We start from the raw sequence: 11,152 nt of genomic DNA, 5'->3' as shown, positions 1-11,152 counted from the left end.
TGCTTCGAGGTTTCTGGTAGTTAGAATGACTCGGGGGTGTTGATTCATTTAAACTAACATAATCATCCTGCTGCAACCAGGTTTCTGTAAGGCAGAGTAAATCGATTTGTTGGTCAATTATTAAGTCATGTACTAACAGAGACTTGGAGGAGAGAGACCTAATATTTAATAATCCACATTTCACTGTTTTACTCTTTGGTTCAGATGTGGATTCTGTATTGTTCTTTCTTTGTGAGTTTTTATGTTTAAGTTGTTTGTTGCTGGTTTTTAGTTTGTTTTTTGTCTGTTTGGGAGCTGACACAGTCTCTATGGAGATGGGTTTTTGGGGGGGTAGCAGGAGGAGAGAAGCTGCAGAGAGGCGTGTAAGACTGCAACTCTGCTTCCTGGTCCCAACTCTGGATAGTCATATTTTGGGGGGTTTAATAAATTTGTCCATATTTCTAGAAATGAGAGCTGCTCCATCCAAAGTGGGATGCTGTCTCTCCTAACCTCTCAGAAGTTTTTCAGTATTTCAGTGTTTTTGTTGGCAGATAGCAATGATCGTGAGACACGATCACATAAGAGGAACTGTGCAGTGAAGCAACAAATCAACATGAAGCTGAGCGAAATGATCACTGTGTGAATCTACAGACCAAAAAAAAAAATCCTATAAATACCAGCCGTGTGTGTGAGAGCTGACGCAGTCCTCCTCAGTTGTTATCTGCTGTTTCCTCCTCATCCTTCTCTCTCCTTCATGTCGCCTCCTAGCTCCTCTCTCCTCCCATTTCCACCTTTTCTCCTCTCTGACTGACAGACTGACATTATGAGGCTGTTAGACACTCAGTGGGTAGAAAGTACCAGCTAATTACACACACGCACACACACACACACACACACACACACACACACACACAGGCGCACACACACACACACACACACGCACACACACACACACACACAGGTAGCAGAACAAAAGCTTTTCAGACAGAAATAAAACACGGATGGAGAGAGGAGCAGCTATGAGGAAGGAAGGAAGGAAACAGGGAGGAATTCTGGAGGTTAGGGAAAGATGGAAAAGAAATAACAGATGAAAAATCAAATGAGACATGAAAGAACAAATAAAAGAAGAAAAAATATGAAAAAGTGAGAAATGAGGAAGGAAAGCAAAGACAGAAGATCTAAGAGGGGAGAGGTGGATGCAGGTTGGTGTGAGAGAGAGTTCAGCATCCTGACAGCCTGATGGATGAAGCTGTCTCTCAGTCTGCTGGTTCTGGCCCCGAGGCTCTTCAGTCTCCTTCCTGATGGCAGCAAACTGAAGAAGCTGTTGGACGGATGGGTGGAGTCACCTGTGATGCAGAGAGCTTTCAGGTGAGACGGGTGCAGTAGATGTCCTGGAGGGAGGGAACAGAGGTACCCACGATCCTCTCTGCTGCTCTCGTTGCAGCTGTTTCCAGCAGCACCCAGGAGCCACACCACACAGTGATGCAGCTGTGAGGATGCTCTCCACGGTGCCTCTGTAGAAGGTGCTCGTAGTGGAGGTTGATGCTCTCGCTGTCCTCAGTTTGCAGAGGAAGTAGAGTCGCTGTTGGGCTTTGCTGACCAGGAGAGATCTTCTGAGATGTGCACACCCAGGAACTTGGTGCTGCTTACCCTCCACAGCAGCACCGTTCATTCAATTCAATACTTTATTGTCCAACGAGGGGAAATTAGCAGCAAGGAGAAAAATAAGAGTAAACCAAACAATGATAAAAAGCCACAACAGTTATTTGCCACTAAGGATACGGTTGCAGTCAAGTCAAGCTCACTGTGAAGTGGATGGTTCAAACAGGTAACTATAAAATGATCCTTTCTCAGCACATGTTTGTCATAAATGGCCAAACGTCCTGAGTTTGACCAAAAGTCCCATCAGACCTTCAGAGTCATGTCACCAAACCAGGCAGTGATACAGGAAGTAAGAATGGTGAATATGTTCTACCACCATCATCTTCCTCACTCACTCAGCCTGGATGCAGTGTTTGACTGGTGTGGTAAAATCACACCGTAACCAGCTGTGGTAGTGTGTGACGTGGACTCGAAGCTGAACGAGGCAGCAATGCTGATTCAGCAAAACACAAACAGGGAAACATGGGAGTGAAACATCAGAGCACAGACGTGGAGAGAAACGCTGTGAAGGACGGCTCTGTACGAGGAGCCCAGTTTAGAGATTCATGTAAAGATCTCCATTTGGTAACTTCTGTGTGAATGAAGATAAACATCCGTTTATATGTGATGATGGTTTCAGCATCTCTGCAGGAAAGATCTTCAGCAGCAGAAAGAATCGCAGCCACAACTTCCACATGTTGATGGCGGCTCTAAAAGCCTTCAGATTTTCCGGATCGGAAGTTTGAGCCGAAAAACAGAAAAGTGTCCGACCTGACCGACTTCATACAGACAGAACACCAAACATGATTTCATGTTTAAACAGTTACAGCAGCGAGTGATTCGTGTGGTTTTTGTCTCATTTTGCATTTAACACTAAACGATGTCGCACCTTCATCTGTGTCACGTCTGTGAGGCAAACCAAACAAATGAAAGCGCCTCCCACACAGAGCTGCTCTGAGGGGAACCTCCAAACTGCGACTGCTTTATTCGATGTTTGGATTCAGCTGGAAGCTTTTAAATCGTTGCAGAAACAAAGAGCGAAGTTCAGCGTCTGCCATTAAAGAGAGAGAGAGACGCAGAGCTGCACTGTTTGCTCTCCATTATGAAGTAAAGTGACTCTGAAGGACAACACCGCCTGCATGTCTGTGCGCTGCACCACTCACATGGTGGGGACATGCAGTCCCCATAAAGCAGAAAGCATCACTGTTCAGACACAAGTCGCCCACATCCACCCAGAGCATCTGATAGTAAATAAAAATACTGCAATTAAAACAAAGATGGAGCTAAAGAATCAAACACAGAGCGAGGCCATGACAGATTTATCTAACAAATGAGGGGAGGAAAGAATTAAGGAAGCAGGAAAGGCTGGAAGAAAGGAAACAAAGACCCGAAAAAGAGGGAAAAGAGGCTGAGAAGGACGGAGGACAAAAATAGTCCTAAAAGAGTGATTTTCCTTTAGAAAACAGGACAAACATTTGATTTATGGACAAACAGGCCAAAAGTGACGTTAGCTGGTATGTCCTCGCTTTAATCCAAGTCGACTAATGTTTAAAGACAAGGAAGGAAGTGAGGAGGAAAAAGAACACAGAGGTGAAGGAGTTAGGAAAGGGAACATTATAATGAGGTCAAAATGAAAAAGGGGACATGAAGGAATCAAGGAATTAAGGAGACAAATGTAAGGAAAGGAAACAAAGTATAAAAATAAATCCTAGAAAATAATCTTGTCAATTCAAACCTCTACGTGGATAAAGTCCCCGCAGAGCATAGATGTAAGAATGTGTGTGTGTGTGTGTGTGTGTGTGTGTGTGTGCGTGCACTAAAAGGACCCGTGTGCTTCACAAGGCCAGCTCCTTTGACCTTGTACGTCATTGTTTGTCACTATTAATGACTTCCTCTTAATTGGACGGGATGTAGGAACAAACAAACACACACACACACACACACACTTACCTGCAGGTACATTCAAATGCAGATAAAGCAAATGAAAGTGAATTAAAAGCATGGACGAGGCTCTCAGCTCGCTCTGGCCTTGTGTCGGCAGCAGGTGGATAAATGCAGTTTTCATCTTCATGAAGCTGCAGGACGAGTTACAGGACGCACACGTGCACTCTACAGCTTTTTAAAGAAATCAAACAAACAGCAACCACAGAAAACAAGCTCCTCCTCCTTTTTCCACAAACAATTCAATTCAAATCAGTTGGATGTGGGCTTCAAGTAATCCACATCCCAGCAACACGAACATTACACAGGAAGAGTTTCAGCAGTGGAAAAACGAGACGTGTCAGTTCAGTGCGTGTATTTACACAGGAAAGCAACAAATCTTAATCTGGCCTCTGAGACAGCTGGGAGTCCTGAACGCTCCTGATCCACAGGCGAGGCCAGAAGGAAAACCAGAACCCACACCAGAGTCCGCAGGAACCGCAGACGTCCTGAGATCCTGCTGGACTCTGAGCAGTCAGACTACTAAAACCCTGAAACGATCAGCGAGCCAAAAACAGACACAAAGACGGTGACAGAAGCTTTTAAAGAAGCTGAACGCTTGTCTGAGTTACCTGATCGGTTTGATCTGAGCTCGCTGTGCGAGTCTGAAGCTGCTGTCGTTTTTAAACCCGGCAGCTCGTCCTGCTGCACCTCTGACATCGCTTAGTTCTGCCTGCGGGAGCATCGACCGCCACATCTCATCATCACCACGTCTCCTGTTTGACAATCAATGAGACGCCTTCACGGATCAATAACAGAGCCGCTCGCACGCCAACATCATCATCCTCTCTGCGCTCCATCACAAGAATTCTCAATGTTCAAACTACAACTTTATCAAAGTGACGCCGGGCGTCTGTCCCCACCGATCGACCGGCCTGAAACGATCAGCAGATAATTGGCTGGCAGCTGTCCTGGAAAACGATTTCATCATTTCACACCAAAAAGTCAGTGACAGCACCTGCTCAGGTGAGCTGTCACTGAGCAGCGCAGGACAGGACACAGGTGTGTGAATGACAGCCAGACAGGTGGAGACGCCCGGAGCACAGGGAGCAGAGAGGTGAAGAAGGGTGGAGACCACAGGTGACAGACATGAGATGAAATGAGCCAATCAGACCATAGCTCGACTCAGAGATGCTGAGATGGTCTGAGCGTGTGCAGAGGAGGGAGGATGAAGATGGAGCAGGAGGAGAAGAGGAAGAGCTCGGAGGAGGACATGCTGGAGTGACAGAGGAGGATGCTGGGAGGTGGAGGCAGAACCCCAAAAGGTGAAGATGATGAAGAATAAATCATCCTGCAAATCCTAAAAAGTGTTGAAGCCTCAGACGCAGGGCTGCAAGCGTCTTACAGCGAGCCGTGCGAGTCTGCACGAAAACGGTTAGTGGCGAGGAGAGGACCCGCATCGGGACATGAGTCCACCCTCCAATCAGGAAACACGCTGCTGCGCTGGCTGTGATGTCATCACACAACTCAGACGGCACATCACCAGAACACATGATGTTCTGGTGATGTGCCGACACACGATCGTCGTGTTTTTTTGTGCGATGTCTGCACGTTTCACAGCTGATGGCTCGACACCAGCTGCTCTTCATCAGAGCGATGGCGCTCTGATGATCGCCATCTTTGATTTACAGTTTGTTAAAAATCCTAATAATGCATCTTATTTTCGATGGACGCTGGTGTAAATGCATTTGTGATGATCTTTTCTGATTGGTGTCATCAGTGCTGCGCCTGCCTCCACCACCCTGAAACTACATCCATCAATATTTAAATAAAAACGTGTCTGTTAATAAAAACAACAGGAACCTTTCTAACACTAAAGAGTTCAGTCCTGAACTACAGGAGCGCCATCTACAGACAGAAATCTGACACTGCAGCTCCGCACACATTTATGTCTGAGCTGTGCGAGCCAAACTGGAGGACTCGATGTTCTGGTTGGTTTTACTGGAAGCTTCAGCTCCAGCTGTGTGTGATGTCATTCACAGCACTGCTGTGGGCCGTTTCTCTGTACAGGGTGGACTTCACCCTTCGTCACGGTGCTGTTCCTGACATCCATCCTCAGCTGTAGTGTTTCTGTGGTTTCTTGATCAGAGCTGATTGTAACGTTAATGAGTTTTTCTCCACGCCATTGGGGAGAGCGCCAGTTTTCTGTGGAATGACAGTAATGTAGGTTTTTTATGTGCTGATTCGAGACGAGCAGCTCTGCAGCGAGCAGCTCTGCAGACGAGCAGAGGTTTGTTTAAAAGGCCACTCGGAGCAGAAGGAATGAAAACAGTTCAATATTCAGTTAAAGCGGGAGAGGCCGCGCAGCGTCTGCACTGCAAAACAGACGACTTCAAAACACCTGCGAACGAGTCCACAGTCAGCAAGAGCAGAGAAATCAGCCGGTAAAGCAGCCGCAGCAGAAACGTCTGTAGACGTGAATGAAGCGAGCCGCTATCACAGTTTAGGAAACAGGGACGCACACGTCCGTCAAACATGAAACATGAAGCTGAAGAAACATAAATCCATCATTACAGCCTCACTTACACTCACTTACTCTCCAGCACTGCTGAACACAGTTTTTAGGGTTAAAGAAAACAAACATCGAGCTCTGAGAATCTCCACGAAACAGTTTTTCATCCTGTTTCTGGAAGAAATCAGCAGAAAGAAAAAGTCTGAACAAAGTGAGTCGAGTTTATTTTACAGTGTCGTCCTTCACTTTAACACACAGACACACAGTGACCACAGCGCTTTGTCCAGCTCCTCTAATAACCTGCAGCCAAGGGCAGCACCTGAACACCACACACACACACACACACACAGACTACAAAAAACATACACAACCAATTATGAGTTATTGATTTCTCCAAAAAGCAGCTGTAGCTGTCAAGTGTGTGTGTGTGTCTGTACGTCTGTGTGTGTGTCTGTGTGTGTCTGTGTGTGTGTGTCTGTGTGTGTGTGTGTGTGTCTGTACGTCTGTGTGTGTGTGTGTGTGTCTGTGTGTGTGTGTGTGTGTCTGTGTGTGTGTGTGTGTCTGTACGTCTGTGTGTGTGTCTGTGTGTGTGTGTCTGTGTGTGTGTCTGTACGTCTGTGTGTGTGTCTGTGTGTGTGTCTGTACGTCTGTGTGTCTGTGTCTGTGTGTGTGTCTGTACGTCTGTGTGTCTGTGTCTGTGTGTGTGTGTCTGTGTGTGTGTGTCTGTACGTCTGTGTGTGTGTCTGTGTGTGTGTCTGTACGTCTGTGTGTGCGTGTCTGTGTGTGTGTCTGTACGTCTGTGTGTGTGTGTGTCTGTGTGTCTGTACGTCTGTGTGTGTGTGTCTGTGTGTGTGTGTCTGTGTGTGTCTGTACGTCTGTGTGTCTGTCTGTGTGTCTGTGTGTGTGTGTCTGTACGTCTGTGTGTCTGTACGTCTGTGTGTGTGTGTGTCTGTGTGTGTGTCTGTGTGTGTCTGTACGTCTGTGTATCTGTGTGTGTGTCTGTACGTCTGTGTGTGTGTCTGTGTGTGTCTGTGTGTGTCTGTGTGTGTGTGTCTGTACGTCTGTGTGTGTGTGTGTGTGTCTGTGTCTGTGTGTGTCTGTGTGTGTGTGTCTGTACGTCTGTGTGTGTCTGTGTGTGTCTGTGTGTGTCTGTGTGTGTGTGTCTGTACGTCTGTGTGTGTGTGTGTGTGTCTGTGTCTGTGTGTGTCTGTGTGTGTGTGTCTGTACGTCTGTGTGTGTCTGTGTGTGTCTGTGTGTGTGTCTGTGTGTGTGTGTCTGTACGTCTGTGTGTGTGTGTGTGTGTCTGTGTCTGTGTGTGTGTCTGTGTGTGTGTGTCTGTACGTCTGTGTGTGTGTCTGTGTGTGTCTGTGTGTGTCTGTGTGTGTGTCTGTGTGTGTGTGTCTGTACGTCTGTGTGTGTGTGTGTGTGTCTGTGTCTGTGTGTGTCTGTGTGTGTGTGTCTGTACGTCTGTGTGTGTCTGTGTGTGTCTGTGTGTGTGTCTGTGTGTGTCTGTACGTCTGTGTATCTGTGTGTGTGTCTGTACGTCTGTGTGTGTGTCTGTGTGTGTCTGTGTGTGTGTCTGTGTGTGTGTGTCTGTACGTCTGTGTGTGTGTGTGTGTGTCTGTGTCTGTGTGTGTCTGTGTGTGTGTGTCTGTACGTCTGTGTGTGTCTGTGTGTGTGTGTGTGTGTGTGTCTGTGTGTGTCTGTACGTCTCTGTGTGTGTGTGTCTGTACGTCTCTGTGTCTGTGTGTGTCTGTGTGTGTGAACTAGTAAGTTAGTAAGACCACACATGAAGAAATCAGAGAAGTGATTGGAGGAAGGTGGGAAACCCTGCAGCATCTCTGAACCCCGACAACGCTCAGGGTGTGTGGACGGAGTACAACAGCCCCCCCTGGTGGACAGAGGTGGTCATTTCTATTATCCCCAAAGAAGGAAAAGATCAACTTGACTGTGGAAGCGACAGACCTGCAAGCGCCTTAAATATGAACATAAACCGTTCACAAAGAGATTGGAATCAATACTGACTGAATAGTCTGATCAGACAAACTCAGGGCGGTGTTAGGACCAATGTTCCCTCTAAGCTGCGCACTGTTGGCACGGTCTCTGCGCAGAGAAAATCTGCGTTGCGCAAACAAAAAAAATTCTAACCTGAATTGAAATTAAAGTAAATATGTGCCGACACCGGTGTTTTAGCTAGCAAAGCGGCGTGGCTGATGTGGAGTGAAGCCACGTTAATGACAACGTGTACAACCATTGGAGATGTGAGCAGCACAGACGGAACGACTGACGGAAAAAGTTTGGACTTTATACCAGTTTTTAAATTGTGTTGATCGGCCACGTAAAACCAGAGTTATGATAAAAATATCTGCAATGTTTGGTTTTCTTCCTGAATACTGTCGTTGTTTATATTTACTGCGGGAAGAAACGGTAAAAACGGCGTTTTATAAGGAAAACGCTCGAAAGCCTGTGAGCAAAAACAACACCAAAAAAACCCCACCCTTTCCTATTGGTGGAAAAATGTACCATGTCGACCAATCAAAACGTGGCATTTGTTGTTAAGAAACGGGAGGAAGTTTTAGGAGTGATGGCGTGTTTTGAGATGTGACAGATTTGCGACGTTTAGCACAAATCTTGTGTAGTTAGTGTGTAGTTAGTGTGTAGTTAGTGTGTAGTTAGTGTGTAGTGTAGTCAATAGTTTTGTTGTGTGTGTCAGAACAATGAGGCGACTGCTGAATGTTACAGGTGTTACAGGAGTGATACATCTCCTGTTGTCAGGCCTGCAGGTATCAGGCTGTTGTTCTCCTTTATCTCATAGTGGACACAAATTATTTTTGGAGTGGCACAAATAGTTTGTGTGGCATCAGATGTGATGCAGAACAGCTGATTGTTCTGTAAATAGTTTGAAATGTTTGTTTAAAAAAAACGCCTTGGCTGCATTTTTAGGTAAACAGCTGCAAAAAACTTTGTTGTTTGCAAAACTTAGTTACTTTTTTGAAGAAGTAACTATATAATTAATTGCCCAGCATTGGTCATTATATCCTGTATTTTGCAGACAGAGAGTTACAGACTCTCTCCCAGACCACAGACTCATACTCATAATACAAGTCAGAGCTTTATAAAAAGAAAGAAAGTTGTGTTTTCAAAATTGGAGTTCAAGTTATTTTTCCTTCCAATAGTGTTAACATACTACACAGGTCATGAACAAGATGTTTTTACATTTTCATTGTAAGTGGGCTAAAGCTGTTAATTAAAAGTAGTCTAACATAAATGTAAATGCTGTAATTTGATTACTTTAATAAACCATGTAACTTGGATGGATTGGATGCTGGCGTGACCACAGTGCACACGTCTGATGTCGCTCACAGTGGTCCAAGGGACGCTCAGTGTGTTCGCTCAGACACATGAAACATGTGCTAATAAGGTCAGATGCATATTGGACTGTGTGAAACTGTTTCTGTATGAAATGGTTTAAATGTGATCACTGTGTGATGAACCAGTGGGCTCACTGCACGCTGTGCTTCATCCATCCTCCTCTTCATCGTATTTATTAACCTTTGAACCAAAACAGAAGAAGAGCAACGACTCCTGAAGGAGAGCGGGACGATCCTTAACTCAACCTCCCAAACACTGATGACCCTGTTGGAGAATGTGGCCAATATGCTGGGAATAATATTAATATTAATAAAACTGAGGTGTCATAAGCTTGAGTCCATCAGAAGAACTTAGAGGTGTGATCATGAGTGTGAGGAGGTTCATGATGAGCCACCAACACCGAGTCTCACACAGTTTCAGCAGTGGGACAAACTGTGGAGACGTCAGTGTGAAGACAGCTCGGCTCAAGCATGAACCACTGCGCTGACGGCCCACAGGGGGCGCTGTGCAGGTATTCCTGTCACGGCTGACGGTAACCTCAGGATGAGTCGAAGCGTTCAGGAAGCTTCCTTGTACTTAGTGTAATTAGTCCATGTAAACTGGAGGAGCCACCCAAAGTGTTGACACGGTGCACCTGCGATTCTGACTTTGTGACAAAGTGAGGACAGATTTAAAAAGCGGTCCCTCGCATGCTATAACTCACTTCTCCACAAGAGGGCACTTAAGAGTTTTGCAGCTTTACAAAATGAGGACTGTTTAGAAAAAGCTGACTTTACAGATTCTTACAAGTCAGACATCAAACGGCCCTGAGTGGCTGTACTGTGCACGCCTTCCTGTCATTACTGAAACCAGCACAACGCTGTGGTTTCCAGACTTTATCCTTCAGGCGTCTGAACATCGGACCACGTAAGGAAGCAGCGGGAGGCTGAAAATGAATCACTCTAAATGAAACCTGGGAAAAGTGTGCGAGCCTCAGCGGACTTTCACAGACTCAAACACATGGAGAGAGTTCTGTTTGAAGGTTCAGAGAAGACATCTGGGCGTGGCTGTCGGAGACTCTGTGGGGCCAGGGGAGTGTCTCGTGGTCTTTCTGGGGACGCCATATTATCAGAGCTTAGTGGGAGGAGTTAAACATGGTGTTAAGATTCACTTTAAATGCACTTCTGTGTACGCGGGTGACTGAAGAGCAGGTTAGTGTGCATCCAGCTTACATAATGGAAAAGATCACACTTATAGAAAATTCAGGTCATGGTGCTTGAACTGCTCAGAGGTCAGAGGTCACGTTAGTTTGACAGCCTGCTCACGACGACCGCACGTTTAAGCTGAGGGGTCGTCCCACGGCGCTTCGGCGACCTGGGAAGTTGGCGCGGCACGAGGGCATGCGGGCTGAACCGCAGGACGCGCCTTTATGGCCGATAGCACCGCCCACGTGTCGTGTGACGTGCCACGCGACTCACGTCTGCAGGCAGAGCGCCGCTTCGCGGTGAAGCTTAGCTGAACGGACGAGCAGCACGGCGCAGGTCCCAGCTCAGGTGTGTCTGTCACACTCGGGCCAGTAACCATCACACAAACACGTCTTCTTCTTCTTTCAGCTTCAGGAGTCTCCACACCTCCACCCGCTGCATCCTCCTCTGTCACTCCAACCCTCCGCATGTCCTCCTCTGTTCATGAACCTCCCCTGACGTCTTCCTCTTTTCCACCTGCCCGACTGGTCCATCTTCATTGTCC

This window comes from Pelmatolapia mariae, linkage group LG2, assembly GCF_036321145.2.
Source record: "Pelmatolapia mariae isolate MD_Pm_ZW linkage group LG2, Pm_UMD_F_2, whole genome shotgun sequence".
NCBI classification, from domain to species: Eukaryota; Metazoa; Chordata; class Actinopteri; order Cichliformes; family Cichlidae; genus Pelmatolapia; species Pelmatolapia mariae.
Note: the sequence above shows the minus strand (reverse complement) of the source record.